The sequence below is a fragment of the Peromyscus californicus genome, unplaced genomic scaffold (assembly GCF_007827085.1).
Source record: "Peromyscus californicus insignis strain IS unplaced genomic scaffold, ASM782708v3 Scaffold_21__1_contigs__length_65335640, whole genome shotgun sequence".
In the NCBI taxonomy this organism is placed as follows: Eukaryota; Metazoa; Chordata; class Mammalia; order Rodentia; family Cricetidae; genus Peromyscus; species Peromyscus californicus.
This window is the reverse complement of record NW_026294514.1, coordinates 43,123,120-43,148,581: the sequence shown is the minus strand read 5'-3', so window position 1 is coordinate 43,148,581 and position 25,462 is coordinate 43,123,120. Positions and strand designations below refer to the sequence as shown.

The 25,462-nt window shown below is 45.7% G+C and overlaps 1 protein-coding gene and 1 non-coding gene across 8 annotated transcripts in view; both read right to left on the bottom strand.

Annotated features, from left to right (window-relative positions):
- The window catches only part of Mtcl1 (microtubule crosslinking factor 1), a 120,531-nt gene that overhangs the window by 76,706 nt on the left and 18,363 nt on the right, over positions 1–25,462 (bottom strand). The window lies entirely within an intron of this gene.
- Positions 983–1,091, bottom strand: LOC128118059 (U6 spliceosomal RNA). The gene has a single exon (XR_008220983.1). It is a non-coding gene; the product is annotated as a U6 spliceosomal RNA (small nuclear RNA).

Genomic DNA, 25,462 nt, shown 5'->3' with positions numbered 1-25,462 from the left:
CACTCTCTTACCACCACCATGCCTGAACAGCTTTCTTCCCACAAATACACCTGCGCTTCACACCTCAAAGAGACAGAGCCGACCAGAATATAGACAACATGAAAGAACACAACACAGAGAAATGGGGAAGGGTAACATTGGCATACTGTCGCTCCGGGGAGCCCAGTGGGAATGGCTACAGAAACGTAGAAAAATGAAAAGGTGTGCAACCACTCCCCATAGAGACCCTATGAGATGATCCGGTTCCCTTCTGCTCCCTGACATCACCATGTTTCACAGGCTGGTTTGTCGTCCTCGGGTTACAAAGCCCAGGCCGAGGACTGAATCATTTATGCCTTCCGTATTCACAACAGCTGTGAGTATGCACATAGGCACTTCTTTATAAAGATGATTGATTTGAACGAGAGAGGTAAAGGAAGTGGGGAGAGAACTATCTGGAAGCAGGTCCCTAAGTCTACAGGAAAGCATCAGGAACGGTAACAGTGTGATTAAAAAAAAAAAAAAAAATTAACATACTCTAGAAACTTAAAAACTATAACCAGATACTATGCTGTGAGGTGGCTTTGTATCAGTCCCAATTCACAACACACTCCCAGATGTTTTTATAGCGTATGGCACAGTCTGGGGCTCACACTGCTGTGTGTGCCATGAACCCAAGGCTAGGACCAGTCTTCACTTGGACCATGTCTCAGGAACGTTGGTATGAGCCCCTGAGGGATGAGGCAGCATCCCTTCACAGCAAAGAACAGTCTTCTCAGCTGAGACAGCAACCCACTGCAGACGTAGCATCCACCTGGGCACACCAGGTCACACTTCCCGAGCGGAGGATAGCAGGGGAGCTGCCTGGTATGTCCTGAGGGATGAAATCCCGTGCATTCAAACAAAAAGTCTCAAACATCCTTCTGCATCCAGAGAGAAGCAGCAAGCTCACTTTTAAGGCTGCAAGTAAGCCAAAATCCAAACTATTTTAATTTTTTTTTTTTTAAATATGGAACGCTTCACGAATTTGCGTGTCATCCTTGCGCAGGGGCCATGCTAATCTTCTCTGTATCGTTCCAATTTTTTAGTATATGTGCTGCCGAAGCGAGCACTTAATTTTTTTTTTTTAATTTAAAAAATGGTCTTGGGGGTTGAAGAGATGGCTCAGTAGTTAAGTGTGCATACTCTCTTCCAGAGGACAGAATTTGGTCCAGTTCCCAGCACTAACAAGTGCTTGTAACTCCAGCTGCAGGGGAGCTGGCAGCCTTCTGGCCTCCACAGGCATGCGCACATGTGGCATACATTCTCACACACACATACATACAAACATATGTATTCATATATAAAAACAATGAAAATAAATCTTTGAAAAAATTTAGTCTTTACAATGAATCCAAAAATAAGAAAAACAAAACATACACACATACATATATACATATAGGTAAATAAAAATAATAGAAATAAATCTTTGAAAAAAATTTAGCCTTTACAATTGAATTCAAGAAAAACAACTGGATTAGAAAAACAAAACCAAAAATCCCACATGCTTTTAAATAGGATCTATCCGGCACCTGGCATTTTAAAAAACACTGGCATTTTATGAAAACTCTTTCCTATGTGGTGCCCTTGACACCCAGTTCCAAGTGCGCATAACGGCTTCTGTCTAAACCATGCACAGCCTCAGCCAGGCAACCCCGCTGCCTGCCTGGACCTTTGGCTCATTCACTCTACTCTCCTCCATGCCTAAGTGTGCCCAGGCTTCTGCTGAAGTCAGCAGTAGAAGCTGGGATTGGGAAGGAAAATCGGCCCCTGATTTTAGTTGCGTTCCACTCTCTCTATCCAGAAGCTCCAAAGAGCCACGTTGGAAACGCGGGTGTGACTGTCTGCCCACCTCGTCTGCTGGCTTCTCGCTGTTCTTCACGGCGCTGCACTGAGGTCCTCCCTATAGTAACTATGACTACACAGAACTGTGAACTTCTCCATGCTTTCAGAGTAGACTACACACCCAGTGTTGGGTACCAATCCCCCAGTCGTGGATCGTATTCAACATCAATTCTAGTTCTGATCTGTGACCGCATTTTCGTTCTCTTTCTACTGGGATTAACAGCTGAGATGGAAGCAAGGAAACTTTATTGGCTACCTCAAGAACCTGTTAGTCTGCAAAATAAAAATTACGACATTTTTAAAGTGTGCAATAGCATTTTCCCTGCCTGTACAGATGCGTAGCATGTGATTGGGACATGAGCCTGGTCTCCATGGAGGCCAGAAGAGGGCCTTGGATCCTTTGGAACCAGAGTTACAGGCAGTTGGAAGTCACCACCGGGGGTGATGGAAATCCGGGTCCTCTTAAGTGCTCTTAACCACTGAGACACCTCTGCAGCCACCAAATCACTACACCTTAAGGTTGGAAACAGTTTTACTCTTCATAAGCTGTTCCGGGTGCCTTCCTCTGAGACAAAGCTCTGCCAGACCTTTCTTAAGCTTTCCTCCAAATCAAACATGAAAACAACTCACAATTGCCAAAGAAAACCATAAAACTTGAAAAAGTTCTACTTGGACATCGCACTGAAAAATATCAGTTATCTCGGTCCACGCGCAACCAGTATGTGGAAACTAAAATGTTAAATAAACAAGATGGTAACAAACTGTCCAAAATGACCACCCAAATGTACAGGTGACTTTTAGAAGTAGTCGCGATACTGACGCATCTGACTCAACAATCAACTGTTTCAATACTCCCACGTAGCATGTGTGACAATATTTAATCTGACCTCATATCTAGTATGGTGCCCCCACCAGATCTCTTCCCCCCCCCCCCCCCCCGATATCAATGCCCTCTGCCTGCCTCTGCTCTCAGGATGCTGCAGGGCAGTTGGTCTGCTCCGCTGCCCACTCCCCTCACCTTCAGCTTCCACAGCCATGAACAGTCTCCTTTCAAGACGCTGTCATGCTGGCTAAATTTTGCTCCAAGTGGATCTTAAACACTATGCTTAAGTTAGTGAGATACATTCAAAAGGGAGCCCCGTGGGCTCTATCTGTCCAACTCTGGGCATTTGTATTTCTATTTTAACCTCGTCTTGCATGGTGAATGGCCTCAAACGACTTTATTGAGATGCACACTTACACGCCCTCAGCACTGTACACTGTGCCAATCTTACTTCAACCACATCATGCAATTTGCCCATAAGCCTGGTTCTGCACTGGGTCACTGGGATTCTAGTTTTGCCAGAGTTCACTTCAGGCTTCCTCTACAGTAGAAAGGCCTAAGGCTAGAGGCCCCAAGAATACAGCAATTATTTTCAGGTTACAGGCACATAGGAAATGGATGCCAAACATAGCGTCTCCATCAAAAATCATAGCGAGAATGCAGGTTTCTGTTTGGGAAAATTTTTACATGGCCACTCTTGGGCAGAGCCCAGAACAGTAGTAGCAATGTTAGTTACATGCCCCAGAAGCATGGATAAAATATCATGTTATGCTCTTGGGTGGCCACTGGAAGAGGCATGTTTAACATCTATGCCTATAAAATTTAAAACACAGAACCTATAACCTAGCACAATTCCCTTCTGGGGCCTTTTATGACGGAACCCACACGAGCTACGTCCAAACATGTCAAAAGTCTATTTAAACATTTCAGCAAAAAGCGTAGAGTCAGCGACAGTCTGAATCTTTTTCCTTTTTTTTTTTCCTGCATAAACTTTCTTCTCCTCAAAAACCCAAATAGGCATGGATCCAGTACTGATGGGGACAGTCACAGGATGGTAAACAGGTGCAGTCACATGCCTGTGCCTCCGCTGACCCAGTCTTCTTCATCTTCGGGGCACACGAGGGCAATAGTGACCTGGCACAGTGACTTGCCACAGGCACCCTGCAGCTGTAAGTGCTTCTGCCCCACCCCAGGGCTCCGCGGCTCACTAGCAACTTCATCAACACATAAACAGAGAAGAACTCTGCGGGCCTTGTTCCAGCAAAGCCAGCAGGCCCCTCAGTCACTCCTCCAGGGAACTTGTTTTATCTGCAAGCCACTGCGCTGTCATGGAGTGCTCTCCTAAGACAAGCCACCCCCCCACCCCCCCACCCCGCCCCGTGAAGTCAGGTCAGGGTCGCTGCAGGGCATTAAAAATAGGTCAATAATCTTGTCAGTCCAGAAAAACATCTTCAAGTCCCATTTCTTCTGGAGGTAGGCACTCGGGGGTCAGAGTGTATAACCTTGAGGAGCGTATGCGGTAGTCAATATTTCCTGCCTGCCCCTCATCTGATGTAAAGATGGACACTTCTTGCTTTTACACATTCAGCCAGTCAGTTGACAAACAGCTACTGCCTTGGTACTAGATATTCAGCTCTCTTTGAGAAGCTGGGGACACAGAGAAAATAGTGGGTGTGCCCTTATAAGGCAGGCTTGGGTCTAGATTCTTTCCAGGACCCTTATTCTAGCAGCCAATAAATATCTGTCATGAAATGTCACCGTCACCAGGCTAGCACTGGCTTTACCCACCCAACCCCCCATGGAGTCACAGAAGCAAATTCCAAGTACCATCTTAGGTTGTCTTGGTACAGTTGCGTCACTCAGAGCAAAGCTTAAGCTCACAGAGACGGAGTTAACAATCCCAGAAGGGGACACTAGCATCCCTACTTTGCAGCTGCAGAGGCTTAAATCCAGGTCATTAAGCCACCTGTCCACGGCCACCTAGCTGCTAAACGACAGACCAGAACTTACGTCTAAATAACGCCAAGCTCATGCTTTCTGTCTAGGCATGGCTCACCGTGACTCAGCACCACACTGAGTGGAAGGTGCTGTCCTCACAAGCGTCAACAGGCGGCCATGCCCTCCACACAATCTCCTGACCATGGGAGCCTGTCACGGTCAGAAACGCCTTTGGTTAGGTTGTTTTCTCACCACATAGACCTTTGCTCAAGCTCCTAAACGGCTTGCTCTCCATCCTGTCCCAGGACCCACTCTTCCAAATTACACTAAGACTGTGCCATGCTCTTCTACGATCCTGCTGGAGCCCATTTCTTTCAAATACATCCAACAACCCAAGCAGGACATGAGGCCCACAGGCCTTGTCTTTGGCCTACCAGACTCCCTCAGGTTCATCTCTGACCCTTCTGCATCTTGCATCCCTGGCTGTAGTGACACAGTTTGATAGACTCAGAGCAGGAGGCTTTCTTACCTTCTGACCACAGTCCTCTCCAACCTGATGGAGCAGTATTACTGCCACCCTAGGCAGCCAGCTGATCCAGGTGCCCTATGGTGCACCTGACTTTCTGTCTGCTCATCCGTGCCATGATGCCATGAGCGAGGAGATGCTTCTCAAAGAAGAACACCCCAGGAGCTGAAAACTGCCAAACAAATGCAGTATGTGCCCAAATGCCTCTCGAGGTCAGCTGGGGCAAGTCTCTGTATGTAACAGAACTAAAGGTGGAGACAATGCGTGTGTCACTTGCAGGGAAGCATCACGAGCTGCTGATGCCATCACAGGACCTCATTTGTCCTTATGTGAGAGAAACTGCTTGGGAAAGATTTAACTCTGGACGACAGGGAAGAAACAGTTGCGACCACTTGGCTAGGCGATATAAGGCTGCCCTGTGAGCCGCATTTTACTAACCAGGCAGCTCCTCCCCTGAAGTCTCGCCTTGATCCATCAACACTGCAGAAGTCAGAGGAAGGTCTCCTGAACTAAAAGGTAACTCTGAAGAATACAGAAGCTCTCCCTCACTGCACTGCCCCAAACACACACATACACCTTGTACCTTCTCTGCTGTCAGAAGCTTCGGGGGCTGTGGAGATGGCGAGTGAAAGGGCCCGCTACGGGGGCCTGACAACCCGGGTTCAAGGCCCAGAATCCACATGCTAGAAGGAGAGAACTGACTCCCACGAGTTTTACCCTCTGCCCTCCACACTTGCACCATGGCACATACACTAAACAAACAAATCAATAAACATGGTTTTGAACGCGACTGTCCTGTTTTTCTGGTCCTCTGAATTCCCATTCCCCCCTAGTCATAAATCTATTTCCATTAACTATTTGTGTTTTCCTAGTTATAACTGATGGTTTCCTTAAGTCCATTGGGATTTTTGTTTAATTGTTTTCTCCAAATAGGGATTCATAAAATGCCTCACTGTCAACAACAACAACAACAACAAAAAAAAAAAAAAAAAAAAAAAAAAACAAGCAGAAACCACGAGGGGGCATTTTTTTTTCTAAACTGAAGTAGAAATGTTTACTCTTCTAAAGAAGGCTCTTGGCCAACCTCCTGGGACAGAAACAGCAGCTAATCACAGGCAATGCTGTGAATGTCCTGTGTTCAAGGCTGTGTGGAGCGAGCCTGACTTGCTGGATGCTTCCTTCCATCATCCTCACGGCTGGTCTCAGCTATTCAGCTTACATGCAGCCAGTCACTCATTCAATGCATGCACGCAGCTAGTCACGCATTCATTCATGCATGCGACTGCCCATGCATTCAATAGATGCTTTCTACGTGTCTACTGGAGTTAAATTAAGAAGTCACCGTACGGGCGGTGGTGGTGCACGCCTTTAATCCCAGCACTCGGGAGGCAGAGCCAGGCGGATCTCTGTGAGTTCAAGGCCAGCCTGGGCTACCAAGTGAGTTCCAGGAAAGGCGCAAAGCTACACAGAGAAACCCTGTCTCGAAAAACCAAAAAAAAAAAAAAAAAAAAAAAAAAAAGAAGAAGTCACCATAATGGAGAGAAAAATGAGTGAGATGATGCCTTCCTTCGCAGAGCTGTGTCTACCTTATAGGGAGGTCCAGCTGTTCCTCAGGTAAGAACAAAAAGAACTCCACAAGAGAGCAACCCCCCCCCCCCAGCTGTGTTCTTCAAGGGACTTGGGGGCTTAATCGAACAGATTGCAAGGAAGAAGGCACACCATATGAATCAAATGATGTGGGGTACACCTCAACAAAGCATGTACAGGGGGTGTCTAGCAAGTGCCCAAGTGAGTCACTAGGTTCTTGGGAACAGAAAGGAAGAAGGTAGAAAGGGGTTAACTGGGCCTAGCCATGGGGGCGGAGAGGACTGTTACGGAAGGCTCACACGGCAGCTTTGTGCAGAGCTTCCTGGACGGGAGGTACTGAGGCAGAGGTCCGCCATGGAACTACCAAAATAGAGGTCCCAGGAGTCTCGGTTCCACGGAGGTTGAGAGAAGGGAGAGAAATGACGAAACCAGGGAGCTCTGTGGTGTAGTGGCTGATTGGGGTGCTGGGTCATCCTCCAAGGAGAGGTAGCCAGGGTTAGGCCTGAAGATCTAGACTAGAAGGACCAGTGGCACTCACTGTCAGCACAATGCAGTAGTGACGAAAGGGACCGAGCGGCTCCTCAAAACCCACTGGGGTCAGGGGTGCTCCAGCACAGAGTGCGCATGCAAAGGCAGAAATAATGGAGGCCCTAGCCGCCGCTCAGGCCATCTATCGTGGGGGAGGGCGTTAGGCGGAAAAAAAAAAAATCACCGCAAATGAATTGCTACCAAGAGAAGCAGTCAAAAGGAAATAGAGAGCGAGCGCGGGCCACTGATTCTGTGCTCACAAGCTGTGTGTCACATCAGGTTCCATGAGGATAAGGGATGGTGCACGATTTAATTTCTCTGCCACCCTCAGTGTTGTGAGTTGACCCCAAGAAAAATATGTTCAAGTCCTAACTCTGATAGCAGTGAATATAACCTAACTCAGAAAAAGAGTCTCCACAAGGTGATCAAGTTGGGATGAGGCTACAATGGAGGGCAGTGAGTTTGAGCCACTGTGGCTAAGAGTCTCACAAGCACAGGGAAGAGAAACACACACACATACACACACACACACTTGGAGAAGGCTGTGCGATGAGCCGGACACACACAGAGACGGCTGAGTGTCAGCCGATCGAGACACTGAAGTGATACAGCTGTGACAGTACATCCAGGATGGCTGGCCCCGGCAGAAGCAAAGAAAAGGGCAGAGACACTTCCGTGGAGCCTTCAGTGAGTCTGGCTCAGCTTGATTTCAGGCTCCTAGTCCCCCGAACTATGAAATAATAAGTATCTGGTTTTAAAGCCACCAATTTATAGTCTGTTGTCCCAGTAACCTGAGGAAAGTCACAGAGCCAGTACTATGGAGCAGACAGTGCCCGTGGAGCACACTAGGGAAGGCCTTACTCTGCCAGTCCAATGGCTAACTACCCTCTCAGATTTCCATCAGGAAGGCTGGGCCATTATGGAACACTACAGAAGAATGCTTGCTGTGATCCAAAGCAGGCTCTGGCAACAAAGGCCAGTGTGAGGAGAGAGGAAGGAACTGGTCGGTATAGGTTCTCAGGCTCGGTCTTCAACTGGCTGCCCTGCTCCCATCAGAAACAAGGTCCCTAAAGACGTTCATTAAGAGAAGGTCATGGGCTGCAGAGATGGCTCAGAGGTTAAGAGCACTGGCTGCTTGCTCTTCCAAAGGTCCTGAGTTCAATTCCCAGCATCCACATGGTGGCTCACAACCATCTGTAATGAGATCTGGTGCACTTTTCTGGCCTGCAGGGATATGTGCAGACAGAACACTGTACACATAATAAATAAATAATCTTTAAAAAAGAGAGAGAGAGAGAGAGAGAGAGAGAGAGAGAGAGAGAGAGAGAGAGAAGGTCACACTAGAGTAGGTTGAACTGGATCCCCTTGGGACTAGGGTCTTAGAGAATTTCTCTCTTCTCTAAGAACAGAACACCCATCCCCACACATTACCCAGCTTTTGCTTTTTCATTTGCACTAAGCAACATTTAAAGTCACAAAAGGACAGATTTCCTATCGGAAGCCTTAAGAGGTCAACCCAACTTAAAAAAAAAAAAAAAGTCCCACTGTTTGTATATGTAACTGTCAGTAATTCATCCATTACCTTTAGATACAGTGAGGTAATACTGCAAAAAGATCCTGATAACTCTAGGGCCCAGCCCACTCCTCTAAGACACAATTAGCAAATGGCCTAGAAAACTGATCATCCACATAGGAAAAATGGAACAGGCACTCTGCTTATATTGACCATGAAGATAAATCCAATTTGATTCAAGAACTTAATTGTGTGAGTCAAACATCCAATTACATTAGAATATGTTCTTGAGCTTGGAGCATATAGTATAAGGAGGAAGCCCATAAATTTAATCACAATATAATATAAATCTCTATTCTTGAAAGGTGGCACAGGATGGTGAAAAGAGGCCAATCTGGAAGAACATTTGTAAATGATACAGGGATGCTTGACCGAGTGCATAAGGATATCCCAATTAGCTGGGCAGCAGTGGCGCACACCTTTAATCCCAGCACTCGGGAGGCAGAGCCAGGCGGATCTCTGTAAGTTCGAGGCCAACCTGGTCTACAGAGCGAGAACCAGGACAGGATCCAAAGCTACACAGAGAAACCCTGTCTTGAAAAACCAAAAAGGATATCCCAATTAAGAAAAATAAAAGAGTTGGGTGTGGTAGCCATGTGCCTTTACTCCTGCAGAAGCATGGAGATCTCTGAGTTTGAGGTCAGCCTGATCTACAATAGTCAAGCTTCAGGCCAGCCAAGGCTACAGAGTGAGGCCCAGTCTCACAAGCAACAACCAAGAATGAACACAGTAAGATACACACACACACCCCAAAAGATGCTCTGACGTCAGAAGCCAACAGGAGAACGCAAACCAAATTCATAAGCACATACTGTGCTATTCAGCAGCAGGCAACTACCAAGTCTAACCACTTGTCACAGACACAAAATAAAATTTTCACAAATACATAAACTATATTACAGCCAGTGTGAAAATTACTTGGTATTACCTAAGGAAACAGAACATGTAAACAACTCGAATGGGCATTTCTTCAAAGATGAGGAAACGGTCAATAAGCACAAACAGCACTCGGCATCAAGGAAGTGAGTGAAAACCACGGAGAGACCTTCAGTCACAGAATGGCTACCGTCAAAAGGATGGAAAAATAAGCCAGGTGAGGCAGAACACGCCTTTAATCCCAGCACTTAGGAGGCTGAGGCAGGGGGATCTCTGATCTCTGAATTCAAGGCTAGCCTAGTCTACATATGGAGCTCTAGCCCAACAAGAGTTACCTGGTGAGATCCTGTCTCAAACATATTAAAATAGAATAAAGTTTAGGCAGGACTTTGGAGCAGTTAGCACCTTTGTTTATCACTAGCCACAATGGCGCAGCCACTGTGGAAAACATCACCATATTTCCTCCACAAATTAAAAGTGAGGCTACCATAGAATCCAGCAGTTCTACCTCTAGACAGACACCCAGAAGAATCAGAAGTGGGACTAGTTTGCACATCTATGTTCATGGTACAAAAAGGGGGGAGTGACTCTCATGTCCATCAATAGACAAACAGATACACAAAAATGTGGCTCAATCACCCAATGGATCATTATGTAGTTCCTGAAAGAGCGATAATTCTGATACATCCTGCCACGTGGACTGAACATGGAGGACACCATGCCAAGTGACATAAACCATTAAACTCAACAGTAGAGTGCTGGCCTGGCATCTAGCAGGCAGGAAGGTTCACTCCATATCTGCACCATGTCTCCACAGCTTTGCTTACTCAAAAATAAAAACAGTAATCTGCATTAAAGGAAAAGGACATCCATTATTATGGGCTCCTTCAGCTTGCTATTTTATGTTCCACATTGTCTGTTTGGGGAAAAAAAAAAAGAATTCAAATGTACTAATTATTGTGTGTGTGGCTATCTGACATTTGCTTTCTGAAAGTCAACATACAGGGAGGGAGAAGGATAAAGGGGAGAGATAAACAAGAATGTAGTGTTGACCATGACTGGGCTGGGCTGCAGGTTCTTGCAAACTCATGGTACTGTCCTCTCCAAGGCTATAGATGTTTGAAAACTTCCACTATTAAGATTAAAAAAAAAACAATGAAATCCAGCGAGCTTCCATTTGTGTCAATACATCTACCTCCCTAACTCTAACCCTGGGAAGGTGGATCCTGTTTCAATGGTGTCGGCCCCTGGGGATGAGCTGAGTCAGTCCAGCAGCAGGGATTTCTGCACTGCATTTCAGAACTCCTGAATAGCCAAGGCCAACTGAAGAGGTCAAGGGCAGCAGGACTTCCCTGAAGACCCCTGCTGCTTCTCAGCAGCTTCCTTGAGACCTCACCCTCTCCTCTAAACAAGCTCACCTGCCAGAGCATGCCCGATCCAGAGCTCCACCGAGCCAAGAGCGCACAGCCCTGGCTTCCAGCTGCCCCGAGCCAGCTTGTTTCCAAAGTCATTTAACTCTCCATTAACTTGATTTGATGAGTTCCTGGACGGCCACCAAGTGCACTGAGAAATAAAAGTCGCAAACAGCAAGCACATCATAATTTAACCATAGCCATTACGGGTCCGTGCGTCTGTGCAGCCTTGGCACCGAAGTAAATCACTTTGGGTTTTGTCTTTTTCCTCTCCTCCTTCCTGTCTTGTGTTGCGTTGCTGGGCGCTCAGTTGCAGTCTCTCTTCGGCTGCTATCCCATTTTTTTCCCCCATCCAACAATCTCTTACCTAGCTGCACAGTTTGCTGTTACCATCTATATAATTTTGGTCCTGGAAAAGCATCCAGTTCCTTCTATTAGTGGATCTGACTGAAACACATCTCTTAAACATCTGGAGTGCTAACAATGGAATCAAAGGCACTTGCTATTCTAAGTAATTCATCTGAAGTTAGGAAAAGCAGAAGCTGAAACAAAGGACATTGATGAATGGTTAAACCCAGTGTCCTCATTAATTCTCCACAGAGGGTTGGGAAGGGAACAGCCAGACACAATTACTATGGGTTCATTAACACCCTTGTAATTAGCCAGGGTCCTGTAGACCACAGCTCTGACTTCCTCAGACAACCCCAAACTCCTTCACTCATCCACTTCAAAATGTCTACTGTAACTCCATCTTTGCAAGCATCGAACTGTGCAGTACACCGGACACTCTCTTAGAGCTTAAGAAAATCATGGCCCTGCCAACTAATTCTGTAAAAGGAGAATTTAGGGTTGTTTCCGGAAATAGTTCAATCAATGGTGAGAAATCCTAAGAGGCAAAAAAATCTGGTTTAATGTTCACTTTCAATTCAATGAACAGAAGCAATTGCAGGAGATAAGGCCAGAAAGGGCCCTCAGACCCTGCCCCAGGGAGTCTGCTTCCTACAGCCCTACCACTTCCTAAATCAATTATCCAAGATTCCTGCTCCTTAATCTCCCCAGGCCTGGGGGTATCTGCCTGATAAGGGTGATAAAATAATCAATCAGCAACCTCCCAGGGCTGTTAAGTGCAAATAAAGCCAATACTGGGCCATTAGCTCATTCTCAAGGAGCTCTCTAAGCTTAAGCTGATTCAAGAGCTGAACACATTGAAAGAGCTATAACCAGAGTTTAAAGTTCCCAGCCCTTGGAAACGGCAGCATTGAAGGAGAGGGAAATGCTAATTGTTCCATTGTTGAGACGCATCAAATCATCCAGTACTCCATAAATACGTGCAAATAGTATGCCAATTAAAAAAAAGAATACAAGATCAGAAACACAGAGATCTCAAAGTTTAAAAAAAAACTATTGTTTAAATAAATAATAAATATTGTTTTGTTTAAAAAAAAAATGACTGGAGCCAGGTGTGGTGGAGCATGCCAGTGGGGTGAGGGTTGGGGACAGAGGCAGGAAGAGCTCAGAGTTTGGAGCCAGTCTTGTGAGAGACTCCCAGGACTACACAGAGAAGCCTTGTCTTGAAAAACAAACAAACAGACAGACAGACAGACAGACAGGTGAGTTAAAAGCACACTATACAGACAGCTATTAAGTTTTTAAGATTTTTTTTTTGTGTGTGTGTGTGTGTGTGTGTGTGTGTGTGTGTGTAGGTGTGTGCACATGTGCACACGTGCCAAAGGAGGTCAGAAGAGGGTATCAGATCCCCTGGAGTTGGAGTCACAGGCATTTGGGAGCCACATGATACCGATGCTGGGAACCCAGTTTGGCTCCTATGGAGGAGCAGCTCTCCAGCCCCTCCAGCTATTTCTTTACAAGGATGACTAAAGCGCTTACCTCCAAACTGCAGAAGGCAGGAGGAGAGAGGACTATTTAACAAGGAGACAGTGTTGTTGTAACTGCCCTGACAAAGACGCATGACTCCTTTCTTCTCCTCCACAGAGAGCTCACCGGCCCTTTGTACTGGCACACACAGACTCCCTTCTGAGCCCAGGGCTGGGAAACAGGGCTCCACAGGGCTTTCTGTTCCCCTGACCTTGGAAGTTCTGGATCCACAGTCCTCAGGGGATACATTCAGGTCTTCCCAGCAATCTTATCACACAGACGCCTGAACTCCCAGGAGTACCCACATGCATGCTTATACACATTTATGATAAAGTTCAATTTGTAAATCATTGGTCACACTAAGAAATTCGGAACAATAAAGCCGAACAAGCTGGACGTGGTGGCCGGCCTCTTGAATCACAGCCCTCAGGAGGCAGAAGCTATTTGATGGGTCTCTGTGAGTTCAAAGCCAGCCAACAACAACAACAAAAAACCCACCACCACAACAACAAAAAACACAACAACAAGAAGAAGAAAGCCCAATAAATACATAAATAATAAACAGGTGTGACTTTTTTATATCTTTATTTATATAAATAAATATAGGTGTGACGTGTCACTGCTATAGGAAATGTCTCCCTGCTTGATACTTTCTCTAAACCGATCCTAACACAACCTTAAACTCCCCTGCCCACGCCCTTTACTAAATGTCCAAATGCAGCCTTAACGCACAAACTCAGAAAACCCTTTCGGTGAATACTGGCTGTTCCTGAGTCTGGTTTGAAAAAAAAAGGTCAGCCCCAACATCTTATATGGGATCACCCTGCTCCAGGACTTTACGGTCTCATCAAAGAGAACAAGAAGGATCCAGCATGGATTCTTGGAATGTTCTGTGCCATAATATGTGCCCTCAAGTTGCTAACTCAGGAAGTATTTGGGTATGAAATACATTAGGGTTTATACAAGTGAACCGCAATACATGTGCATGCAAGCAGCACACACAACAAACACACATACATACATACACACATACACACACACAAAGAAAATACATGCACCACAAAATACATGCACTCACATATGAACAGCTCTGAAATTAAGTTAAGGCCAATGGCTTGTCATTGGAGTCCCTGGTTGCAGGTTTGATTTTAATGACAGACCTTCTAATCTCTGGCCAAGCCAGTAAAAAATGGTTTGTCCCCAGAAAGTAGTCACTCCTGGCCTATGTGTGACATGGATTTTTAAAGTGTGCAATAGAACTGTAGGATTCTTCACCTTTGTCTGTTTATTTTGAACACATGCAGCCTTACACAGACCAGCAGACACGTGCACACACTTCAAACCTAACACCCCCATTTTCTATGAGTTTCTCTTTGGAAGATGGAAAGACATTTTGATTTTTAAAAGTGCCTTGGTTCCCTAGACTCACTGTTAGTCACTGTGTACGGACCGCTCTGCCACCGATATTGTGTGCCCGGGCAGTTAGATCCTACTTGCCCTGGGGTTCAATTTTCTCACCAAGTTGGGTGAACATGCCCCACCTAAATCACTGGGTTGTCCTGAAAAGGACAAAGACTGGTACTTACATCACTGAGAGCCACACCCTAGTGGCTTGGGAACTTTCAGGGGGTGATGGCAGTTCTGGCCCTCCCACCTCCATTGGAATTCCCAGAAATGTGCAGAGTAAGACCCCCTAGGCTGGTCAACTAGCTTTAACTCTTCCTAAGGCAACATGCATCCTGCTGCCCTGATCCGATGGCTTTTTTTTTTTTAAAGAGCTAGTCTCTCAGGCCTAGCATGGTGGTCCAGCACTAGGGAGGCAGAGACAGGTGGCTTCTGTGAGTTCCAGGACAGCCAGGGCTACACAGAGAAACCGTGTCTTGAAAAACAAAACAAAACAAAAAAACAAACAAAAAAGGGGGATTAGGTGGGGGTGGTCTCTCTACATAGCCCTAGCTGTCCTGGAACTTACTATGTAGACCACACTAGCCTAGAACTTACAGAGATCTGCCCGCTGGCATTAAAGGTGTGCACCACCATGTCTGGCCTGATGGGATGTCTTCAAGGAAGAAGGCAGAGGGAACAGTAGCTGCTGACTACTTTTTGTAACGGGTTCCAGGACTGTCATATTCCACCTGGAATGACAGGACCACATGCAACCAGCAGGAACTACTCCAGAGGGAAGGGCAGAAAAGGAGAAAACCAAGATGGTGGAGAGGGGCGAGATCAAGAGGAGTGTTGGTTTCCAGTGAACTTCAGACAAGGGTCACCTTCCTGTACACTAGAATCTGGCCTCTGATTTGTAATTAATGGAAAGGAAGCTGTGGCATTATTGTCCTTTACAACTTCCGAAGTCATAAAAATATAAAACCCAAGACTGCACTTTCTAACTCACCGGAGTAATTACATAGTGTAGCTATGATGTCTGGGCCTCCACTTTGATGCAGCAAAGAGGTCATTTGCCTAAACAAGCCACTCCAAATAAAACCTCAACCACATAAAGCACCAGTTTGGGGCAGCTCTTGTTTTATCCTTCTTGACTCAGGGAACCTTGCACTTCCCCTCGAGTGGGACACACTTAAACTAAAGAGAGAGAGCAGTACAACTATGAAGTTGTACACCGCTGTTAAACTCAACCGACCAGGGGAGTTGTGAGAACCACAGATGCCTGGTCCCACCTCAAAGGACCCTAAGTTATGACCTGGGTGTGGTATGGATATCAGGAGTCTTCAAAGATACCCAGGGGGTTCTGATATGCAATCAGGGTCAAACAGTATGGGGTCTAAGGACTCTACCCTTCATAGGCATTTTACATTCTATCCCCACCCAAGAAACCTATGCTACAAGAAGCAGCTTGCCCTAAGATGTCCCTTAGGACTGTGCCATCGTCTTCCTATAAAGCTCCAGGTATCACCTCAATTATTTCACAGGTATCGTACAAGGTTTTGCAAGAGGTCAATGTGTTTGCTACCTGCTGCTCATCTACCTGATTTAAAACAAAACAAACAATAAAAAAAAATGCAGGCCAGCGCACCCCTGAGAAAATGTGCAAAGACTAGACTTCAGATTCCACAGGAGAGCTGAGGAACAAGATGTGAGAACAGATGTAAGCCTGAAAACAAGAACAGGCTTCTGAGATGAAAAAAAAAAAAAAGAGCCCTGTTCAGCCACCTCACAATCATGTCAAATAAGCCATTCAAGAGGAAAGAATCAGCAACCCCTGTGGATGGTAAATACACATAGATAACATCATGGCTTTTGCATGCACTTGTCTAGGCCAATAGCTCTCAACAGGGGCCAGCGGATCCCCACCCCTGCTCCAAGACATTGAGCAGTATCTGCAGACATTTTTGATGGTCCCAAACTTGGAGCTGTGGCAGTGCTGATAGCATCTAGTGAGAAGAGACTAGAGACGCTGTGAGGTGTCTGATATCTCATGGGGACAGCTCCTAACACAAAGAATTACCCATCCAAAATGTCATGCGCTCAGAGGCTGAGCAAGGCTGTTCGTTCTAAGCAGATACTGGGAATGGATTCCTCCTACAACCACCCCCTCGTGTACACCATGATGTTTCCGTGGGGCTCCACGACATGTGGGCCTCAATACTTTGGTGATCACACGGACAGCATCTGTTTACAAGTCAGTCCAATAACCTTGACCCAAAAATGCCTACATTCAAACCCCTGGAAGCAGACAGGAAATGCTTGGCGTGCCTTCAAAACTAAGGCAAATAGCCTGGTCACACCCCCATAGTGACTCAGGTTCACTGGGGAGAAGGATCCTTCCTGCTTTCCTCCTACAGGGATGCTGGTGGGATGCCGTACTCCCTCCCCATCGCTCAATTACAGGGTCCTGTGGCATACAATCACACCTTTAAAGCTTCATGGTTCATATATTTTAAAATGATTAATCCATGGAACACGTTTTTCAGCAATTAGTTTATGTTTCTCTCATGCATGAGAAAAGAACAACAGTGCTATTTGTGTGACTAAACACACACACAAACACACACACACACACACACACACATACATACACACACACACACACACACACACATCTCCAAGAACCTAGTCTCCACAACTGAGGTTGTCTGGCAGTCCCCTGGAGGAACGCCAAGTGTCCAGCAACCACCCCTCCCCAAGCTCCCCCAAACATTGTTCTTGCCTTTCCTAGTCCCCTCTCCCCCACTCCTCCCCCTGGAAGAGATGAAGCCAAAAACACCACAGGAAACAAACCACAAGTGTCTGTCCTGGATGCTCAGAATTAAATGATAAACACAAATAGGTGTTTAATAAATCCACACTGTTTTGACTGGATGACCCACTCACATCAGCACCCAGAGATTAATAGTTTCGGTATACTGCTGCAAACCATCTGATGGGCATCCCCGCACTTCCCATGTTCCCTGAGTCTAATGAAGCTGCTGTGGGCCACAAGCAAGTACAACCAAGGCCCACGCCCCCATCCCCACATGAAATTCCTCCATTAACACAATTAACCAAGCTGTATAAATCAAGGAGGAGGAAAAGTGTGCTATCCTTTCCCCAAACGAAGCCCATCTCTAGGTCAAAAGGTCAATATATTGAGACAGGTTCTCACTGGGTAGCGCTGGCTAGCCTCAAACTCTATTATACAGACCAGACTGTCCTCGAATTGACAAAAATCCCACCTGCCTCTGTCTCCCCAGTGCTGACATTAAAGGTGTGCACGACCACACCTGGCTTATTTTAATCATTCTTTTAAAAAGCAACTAGAACATGTCTAGTTTGCTAGAATTCACAAGTCCCACTCTGATGCCCAAGGATCAATAGATAACATGCTGAAATGCTGCCTTCTATTATCAAAGATTCTCATTAAAGGAGGGCTGGGGGACTGGAGAGGAAGAAATGGTTGGAGCCGGAATCCCTGCAAAAGTCTGTAAATCGAACTGATGCTCTGATGCAGACAATCCAAAGGACACAGCCATTGCCTTGAGAAGCTGCCAGGGCACCATGATGCTGTGGGTGACACTCCACCAGCTCACAGGGCCAAATTGGCACGGTATGACCCCAGTGGAGCTTGGCTGGATATTCAGGAACCTTACAATCAAGAGCAGCTCTGCTTACCACTGGCCAAACATGAAGCTTTTATGACTCATAGCCACTGTCAAAAAAAGTAAACTTAACCTACAGTAGAATTACTGGTTCACATGAACTGTCCTGGGGTAATCATTTACAGAATCAGAAATTCCTTAGGAAGAGATCTTTAAATAATGGCATGGCTCTTTCTTGAGCAAAAGTAACATATTTTTGTTTTGTTTTGTTTTTCGAGACAGGGTTTCTCTGTGTACTTGTTCCTGGCTGTCCTGGAACTCGCTCTGTAGACCAGGCTGGCCTTGAACTCACAGACATCCACCTGCCTCTGCCTTCCAGTGCTGGGATTAAAGGCGTGTACCACCTCCACTCAACTCAAAAGTGACATATGTTTAATGAATGCCCAACAAGCAGGGGTGGGATACAAGCATATATACCACAAAGCAAAGAGGTGATTGGTGGTCCACAAGTCCAGCACACCACTGGTTGGCCTAGACAACATCAAGAAAGCATTCGCTATGGAGGTGAAGATTCAAGCGTGTGCCCTTTTGCAGAGAACCAGGAAAAAGAGCAAATATGCCCAGCTAATTTTTTGGGTTTTTTGTTTTGTTTTGTTTTGTTTTGTTTTGAAAAGGCTCACTATGCAGCTCTAGCTGGAACTCGCTGTATTGACCAGGCTAACTTCCAACTCACAGAGATCCACCTGCCTCTGCCACCTGAGTGCAGGGATTAAAGGCATGCGCCACCACCATGCCAACTAATTTTTGACAAAAGTACAAAAGAGATCCAAAGAGAGGGAAAGTGTCATTCCCATGTGGTGCTGGGGCAGCTGGACAGCCACAGGTACAGAGGAAACAAAGCCCAGAATCTAACCCATATCCCAGACAAAACGTAACTCCAACTGAATCGTGGACCTAAATGTGAAACTACAAAATCTTAACGTGGGATAAGGAGGGACACAGAAAACATTCCGTCTACAGCTGGGACTTGAACTCTTACAGCTCGTGACCATAAAAGGAGACAGCTATAAACGAGACCTCACATGAAATGAGGAGCTTAGGACTGAGTGAGACCCTGTGGAGAGGATGAGAAGACAAACCACAGAGATGGAGACTGTGTTTGTGGATGGTGTGTCTGAACAAAGGACGGTGTCTGGAACACAAGGAGAATTCTCAAAATGCAATAGCAAAATAAACAGGGAATCTAAATACAAAATTCAATGAGAGAAACACAGGAAGAGGCAGTTTTCCAAATGAGATACAGATGGGAAACCGAGTGTGAAAAGATGTGTGGCGTCATTAGCCATGGAGAAGTGCAAATCAGAACCATGGTGAGATGTCACGTAGAATACCTCTATGAAACACTGTGTCTGCTGGGCACCTTTAGTCCCAGCATGCAGGAGCAGAGACAGGAGGATCTCTGGGAGTTCAGGGACTGCCTGGTCTACACAGTGAGTTCCAGTACAACCAGAGCCACATAGTGGCTCAAAACAAAACGGTGTTGCCTATGCTTGTGAGGGTGTGGAGACCTTGGGATTCCTGAGCATCACCAACAGTGGAGACAGCCACTCTGAGGACGTTCTTTACAGAATTCAACATGCAACTAATATACAACCCAGAATTATTACCTTGGGTGTTTATCCCAGAGAAATAAACCTCATGGATCCATAGACACTAGCACACAACTCTATGTTATTGTGAGGTAGGGACACAACTGTCTTCCTTTCCCTCCATGCAAACTCAAAGTAGATCATGTCTAAGACAAATGTGTGAGGTTCTCTCACAATGATCCAAGACCAGGTGGGGCTGGGTGGGGCCAGGTGGGGGTGCCATAATAAAATTCAGTGTTGATGCTTGAGCCAGAAAGCATCAGATGAAGAACTTTGAGCTCTGTAAGACTTTCTGACCCTTAGATACCAGCTGAAAAGGTCAGATCCTAGGCTACCTACAGCACCTGCCCAACTTGGCTAAAATAAGTTGTTCTCACCACCCAGGATTCAATTACTTGGTACTATCATTCCTGGAAGTCAAAGGAAAATTTCACTCGTGTTTAGACTATTTTATTATAAAAGGATGCAACTCAGGCATGACTAGCTGGGAATGCTGCCTGGAGCTGGGTATGGGGACAACTAGCTTGCAGCACCCTCACACTCGCTCTGCTTTGGGAGTCCCAGAAGGCTTTGCTACAAAGGCATGGTTGGTCATAGCATTGGCTATTGATGATAACCTGACCTTTGATTACTTTTTCTTTTCTTCCAGCATTAGAATGGAACAGAGCCCTGCATGGTTGGCAAGTTTTCAGCTTGGCCACATCCTTAGCCAGATTAATATAAATATCCTTGAGTGACTCTCTCCTTGTTCCTGCTCCTCAAAGACAGAGAATAAAGCCTACAGTTTCCTTGGCCAACTACCTTGAGACAATGCAGAGGACCCCAAATATCTGTCCTCTCATAAGCTCATACTCTTATCCCTTTGGAGATCCCAAACGTTTTAGGAGATTAAGATGAGCTAGGAAGGAGTGTACGGAGAAAACAAGCACAGCTGTACACATGTGGTCCATCGCCAATGTTTGCGACACACGTGAAGGCGGTCCCGAGTGGCAGTACCCAATGACATCATCACCGTCTCAATTTGTGAAAAGATACCCGATAGATCTATGTATGTGCACAGGCTAAGGACAGACCGTTCAGAAATTTCCTTCAGAGTCTATGTGACTACATCATACCTATCAGTTTGACTTCCAAATTAATCACAGCATGAGATTAACAAAATAATAAACAACATATTGGAATAAAAACACCTGCATTATCTATTTCTGGAGTTTCCATTTTATCTGTTTTCTGTGACAGTTGGCCTACAATAATGGAAACATTGGAAAGTGAAGCCACAGATAAGGTAGGTCGAATGACCTGACTACATCCTACCTAGTTGAGTGAGACCTTGATAGTTTTGGAACTCACTCACCATGATGCTTATGTACTCTATCTTTCCAGTGTACCACCACTCCCACACCCCCTCACCTCACCCCCACCCCCACTCCCACCCCCCACTTCCCACGGGATTTGTTCACTTAGTCTAATCCTCTTTAATGTGAGCCCAAAGGAAAAGGAACACTTCTCGAATGACAATAAGCCATGTGATCTGCGAAATGACACTGTACCGAATTCCTACCCTACAGAACTAACCAATATTTCCAGTTCCAGGCAAAGAGTTTCATTCCTCCAATTTTCCACAAGCATCATTTAGTAGTTCCATCACATGGAAACATCTGTTCAGAGTTTGGAATGTTACAGAAAGCTTCTGTGAGAGCTGGTGTTTCCAGGAGAATCTTAAAGAATGATACGAGACTGCTGGCACAGGGGTGGTCAGGAAGAGAAGGCACAGACCAAGGCCCTGGGTGGAAGGTACGGCTTGGTGGAGCAAGATGTTGAGGCGGGTAAGGGGCCCACACCACTCCCTTGGAAGGAGAACCTTCCCTCTGTGTTCCTGTAATGTTCTCATTAGATGAAACAACACAATAAGTACTTCTAAAAATAGAAATTAATTACATAGAGAAGCATCAGTGGGTCAAAGGAAGGCACAGGTACCTTTTTCCAACTACTGATGACAGACCGGAGCTGCCTTGCCTACTGCCTGCCTTGACGCTGGCTCCAGAGCCCTCACCTGAGGTCCTGACCCTAGTGATCAGCCCCTTCTAGCTACAATGAAGAAGATGCCCAAGGGAGCTATGGAGGAAGAGGAGAATGGTTGACTTCTCCTGTCTGCTGCAGCATGACTAGTGACCATTTAGGACGCCTTGCCCTGAGAGAGTGGGCCCGACGTACCGGACACTGTGAAAGTCCTGCAAAAGTCAACATGCTGAAGATGTGTTTGGGAGCCTGTGGTGCTCCTGGCAAACGGTGGAACCTTCAGGAGGCGAGAAAAGGAAGGTCACTGGAGTGTGCTCTTGAAGAGGCCATTAGAGTGTCGGTCTCTGCCTCTCGACCACCACAAGACTAAACAGCTTTGTTACAGCCCACGCTCCTTGCGATTTTTCCTTCATCATAGGCCTCAAAGGATCATGGGTTGAAATCTCTAAATATAAGTATCAAGGTAAATCTTTCTTTCTTTTTTTTTTTTTTTTAATGCCAAAAGTTGTTTATTAAAGGAGGGAGGAGGTCTTGAATACAGGCTAACGGCACAATGGGAAAACCCTGGAGGGCAGAAGTTCGCCACAGATGTTTTACAATCTTGCATCTAAGCTGTTAACGCCCATTATGCAGGATACACAGACAAGGAACTTCCCTTAAGCATTCAGGAGGGTGGAACCCGGCAGGGAATTATCATAGGGAGGATATCAATGTCAAGGTCAGCAAGCAAGGCAACAGTTACCCAAAATGGGGGCCAGGGCCCTACAGGTCCCCCTTTTACTAATAAATGAGCTTCTGACTTAGGTTGCATGGGACGTCAGCAGGTCACCTTACCCGTCATGGAGACGCTGCCTAGGTAAACCTTTCTTCCTGTAAGTCAATTATCTCAAGGTTTTTTTGTTTTCAGAGTTGCAGGAAGTCGACTACCATCCCTTAGGTCGTGGTACAGATCTGACCTGGCCTTGCACATAGATGAGACACACACAGTCTATGCTTACCTCTGCCTTCCCCCATTCCCCTCACCACTGTGTTCTCTTTCTCTGTCATAACAAAACCCAAACAAGGTGTTGGTAAAATCTTTAGCAACCAAACGTAGTGAACTAGCATAACCCAAGAAACCAGAACATTCCAAATGCTTCAACAGGCCAACCACTCTCCCTCTCGGATCTCTGCCATAGTTCCCTGTGAAAAAGCAAATAAACCCACCCAGCACGTAGCACACAGCCCAGCTGAGCTGCCTGGGAGGATACTGGAGAGGAGCGGCAGGCCGTTCCCTGGCCTAGAGACTTTAATGCAAGTATATCTGGATTTAGAAAAGAACCATTTCCCAATGACCTGTCCTCCACTCTTACCCTCCGCAGCAGTGAATCGGCCACTTGTGTATTTACAGCTCCTGAACTGAGGGCACCCACTCTTTCAGCCGGCCAACTACAGCTCAAGCATTCGACACCTTTATGCCATGTCTTTCTGCAGCTGGTGCCTGTTAAAATTCTCTATGAGTCTCTGAACTCTGCATTTCCCAGCTGGGGACTGGATAAAAGACAGAAATGGTTCACAGGAATGAAGGTGGTTTCCCCGCAGGCCTCAGACACTGTACACCCACACAGTATACATACACACATAAGAGACAGACAGACACACACACACACAGAGCCAGAGACACAGAGACAGACAGACACCATGGGCCGCCTCTTCTCAGGTTCTAGTATTAGGCAAAAGACTTAACCAGACACCATTAATTCCTCTCCCTCCCTCCCTCCATCCCATTTTACTCCATTATTAACTTAGCAGGACACACAACTGAGATATCACTTAAGTCACCAGATTTCTCCCCCTTCCTATACCTTAGCTGGAATCTCCCCGCCACCCACTCCCACACACAGTCACACATGAAAGCATACCATGACCAGCGAAGGAAACCAGAGACTGCTTGGTCCCTTCACAGCTTTCCTGAGTGAGTGCAGAGGGTCTACATTTGGACTTACTAGGTTTTAAGCCAGGGATGGTGCTCCGACCCAAAACATAACCAGGGTCCTAAGGAGTGATCCACTGTAAGATTCTGCCTACGGAGAATTTTACCATCTTCCCCAAGCAAATCTTTGCTTACTGGGGGAACCATAAAGTCTGAAAACACCAGCCATGACATTTTACTGCACTGTAGTCGAAGGACAATAGCTATTTATTATTTTTATGTACCTCCACTTGCAGACTCCCTGGCTGTCAGACAGTCTGAATATAACGGCACATAAACCAAGTCCTAGTTTAGAAGACTAGATGTCAAGGAGCAGACAGAGGAGAAGCTGGGACACAGCAGAAGCCAGAAGGGCCAAGCCCTGAGCACAGTGGGGGCTGAACGCAATAGGCAAGGTGGGAGGCAGGCAGGGAGGCTGCAGACCCACAGGAGTTTGAAAGTTTGAGCTGTAGTTGGCCGGCTGGAAGAGTGGGTGCCCTCAGTTCAGGAGCTGTAAATACACAAGTGGCCGATTCACTGCTGCGGAGGGTGAGAGTGGAGGACAGGTCATTGGGAAATGGTTCTTTTCTAAATCCAGACAAACTTGCATTAAAGTCTCTAGGCCAGGGGAACAGCCTGCCACTCCTCCCCAGTACCCTCCCGGGCAGCTCAGCTGGGCCTTGCTGTGCTGGGTGGGTTTATTTGCCAGCCAGTCTAGCTCACTCAGGAAGCTCCAGGTTCAGTGAGAAAACCTGTCTCAGAAAATCAGGTAGTTCCAGAGAGAAAGACATCCTGCATCGGCTTCTGGCCTCCACATTCAAATGTACGCACATGTAGATATACCCACACACAAACGTGTACACATCACACACAAGTGTGACAAAGAGAAAGAAAGAAAAGGAACAAGTTGACAAACGTGCTATTTAATGAAAATAAACATTGCTATTAGGTATGTCAGCTAAGAGGGGTGACTTTCAAGAAATGAAACTAAAATGATAACAAGGGTAATAGGAAAGAACAGAATCAATTAGCTCTTTAAAAAGATGTGCCTGTTACTCAGGAAAGAAGCAGGCATAATTTTAAACTTCAAATCAAACGTGCCTGTGAGATAGCTGAGTCAAATGAACAGAAATAGAATATATAGTGTCCCAACTGAGAGAGAAAACATGGGAACTAAAAATTCAAAGAAAAGGCAACATTTAAGAAAACAAATAAACAAACAAAATGGAAAATAAAGAACATAAAATGCAATGATAGAGATAAATTGGTCCATTTTTTAATAGCCACAATGACATAAATGCATTAAATTCATTGGTTCAAAAGTACTTCTCAGATACTGTTTCAAAAATATAGCTATATTCTGGATCATAAAAAATAATAACCTAAAACATAATCATAGAAAATCAGAAACTAAAGGAGCCACAGAAAAGCTATTCCAAGCAAGTGCCAATAAAATACATTTATTAGAGATGATAAAATGAGAAAACTGGAGACTTAATAGCAAAAGCCAGTAGAATAAAGGCGTCATTGCCAAGTGATGAGGGTAATTTATCCCGAAAGTTCTAAATCTACTTGGATTTTAAAATATAGCTTCAAAATACATAAAGCGTTTGACACAGTTTGCATTACAATCATAAGAAAGCCAAATTATAAAGTACCCAAAAAACTTGAACAACACTATTAATGAATAGAACATACTTTACAAACTGCAGCAATACAAGGATGGACTGGAAATCAATTAAAAAAAAAAAGCCAACGGAACAAGACTGAAAATACAGTAGACTCTGTAGACAGAGGAACATGATT